Genomic DNA, 2,371 nt, shown 5'->3' with positions numbered 1-2,371 from the left:
CAAAACAACAATGATGGCTGCAACCAAAAAATAGCCAGGTGTTGTGGCAGGCACCTGTGGTCCCAGCTACTTGGGAGGCTGAGGCAGGAGACTCATTTGAGCCCAAGAGATATCTGTGATATCACGGCACTCTACCCAAGGGGATAGCTTGAGGCTCTGTCTCCAAAAAAAAAAAAAAGAGTTTCCCTTTCTCCTCATACCCAACAGTGTTTATCTTTTGTCTTTTAGATAACAGTCATTCTAATTGGGATGAAATATCTCATTGTGGTTTTGATTTACAGATTTGCATTTCTCTGATGATTAATAATGTTGAGTATTTTTCCTTATATCTGGTGGCCTTTTGTATGTCATCATCTTTTTTTTTTTCTTTTGAGACAGGGTCTTATTTTATTGCTCAAGCTGTCATAGTAGTTCACTGCAGCCCCAAACTCCTAGGCTTAAGTGAACCTCCTGCCTTGGCCTCCCAAGTAGCTGGGACTACAGGCACAAGTCACCACACCCAGTTAATTTTCCTATTTTTCACAGAGATGAGATGTCACTGTGTTGTTGTGGGCTGCTCTTGAACTCCTGGCCTCAAACAGTCCTCCTGCCTTGGCCTCCCAAAGTGCTAGATTCGTAGGCATGAGCTACTATGCCTGGCCTTCTATAATATCTTCTTTTGAGAAATGGCTACTTGAGTCTTTTGCCCATTTTTTATTTATGTATTTATTTATTTGTAGAGACAGAGTCTCACTTTATCGCCCTCTTTAGAGTGCTATGGCGTCACACAGCTCACAGCAACCTCTAGCTCTTGAGCTTAGGCAACCTCTAGCTCTTGAGCTTAGGCGATTCTCTTGCCTCAGCCTCCCCAGTAGCTGGGACTACAGATGCCCACCACAACGCCCGGCTATTTTTTTGTTGCAGTTTGGCCGGGGCCAGGTTTGAACCCACCACCCTTGGGATATGGGGCCGGTGCCCCACCCACTGAGCCACAGGCACTGCCCCTCATTTGCCCATTTTTAAATCAGATTATTTGGGGTATTTTTGCTATTTAGTTGAGTTTTTTATATAGTCAGAATATTAACCTTCTGTCAGATTCATAGTTTGAAAATAATTTCTCCTATTTTATAGGCTGTCTCTTTGTTTGCTGTACAGAAGCTTTTTAGCTTGATATATAATCCCGTTGCCCATTTTTGCTGGCTTTTTTTTTCTCCTCTCCACTCCACCAAGGTGGAGGTCTCACTATGTTGCTCGGTATGGTCTCAAACTCTTGGCCTCAAGTAATCCTCCATCTTTGGCATCCCAAAGTGCTGGGATTACAGATGTGAGTCATTGCACCTATCCTGCCTATGCTTTTGAGGTCTTTTTTTTTTTTGAGACAGTCTCACTATGTTGCCCTTGGTAGAGTGCCATGGCGTCATAGCTCACAGCAACCTCAAACTCTTGGGCTTAAGTGATTTTCTTGCCTCAGCTTCCCGAGTAGTTGGGACTACAGGTGCCCACCATAACACCTAGTTATTTTTTGGTTGCAGTTGTCATTGTTGTTTAGCAGGCCTGGGCCTGGCGCCGGGCTCAAACCCACTAGACTTGGTGTATGTGGCTAGTGCCCTACTCACTTAGCTACAGGCGCCAAGCCTGCTTTTGAGGTCTTAATCAAAAAATTCTTGCTTAGTCCAACTTCATGAAGCATTTCCCTTGTTCTCTTCTTGTAGTTTGAGGCTTATTAAGTCCAAAGGAAATCAGTATTATCAAAAGATATCTTCATGGCCTCTTTAACTACTTTGCCCTGGCAATGGAAGCCCATTCACCATCTGTGCGAATATATCCTTCTTTGTAAACTTTTTTACTCCGTAAATTTCTCTTTCTCTTCCTCTGTAAACTTTTCTTAGAGAAAGTGAGAGAGAGACATCTGCACATCCATGTTTACTGCAGCACTATTTACAATATCCAAAATATGGAATCAGCCTAAATGCCCATCTAATGGTGAATGGATAAAGAAAATGTAGTATTTCAGTAACATGGAGGAACCTGGAGGACATTATGTTAAGTGAATAAGCCAGGCACAGAAAAACACCACCTAATCTCATTCTAATTGACTTCATAGAAATAGAAATGAGGGCTCAGCGCCTGTGGCTCACGTGGCTAAGGCACCAGCCATGTACACCCGAGGTGGCGGGTTTGAATCCAGCCTGGGCCCGCCAAACAACAATGACGGCTGCAACCAAAAAATAGCCAGGTGTTGTGGTGGGCACCTGTGGTCCCAGCTACATGGGAGGCTGAGGCAGGAGACTTGCTTGAGCCCAGGAGTTGGAGATTGCTGTGAGCTGTGATGCCACAGCACTCTCCCCAGGGGGACAGCTTGAGGCTCTGTCTCAAAAAAAAAAAGAAATAG

General features: G+C 44.3%; 1 protein-coding gene across 1 annotated transcript in view; it reads left to right on the top strand.

Moving 5' to 3' along the window:
- The window catches only part of CERS5 (ceramide synthase 5), a 49,476-nt gene that overhangs the window by 33,321 nt on the left and 13,784 nt on the right, over positions 1-2,371 (top strand). The window lies entirely within an intron of this gene.

The sequence above is a fragment of the Otolemur garnettii genome, unplaced genomic scaffold (genome assembly GCF_000181295.1).
Source record: "Otolemur garnettii isolate 467f Iridium unplaced genomic scaffold, OtoGar3 scaffold00043, whole genome shotgun sequence".
NCBI lineage: Eukaryota > Metazoa > Chordata > Mammalia > Primates > Galagidae > Otolemur > Otolemur garnettii.
The sequence above is the reverse complement of the archived record's forward strand: the minus strand, read 5'-3'. Positions and strand labels throughout refer to the sequence as shown.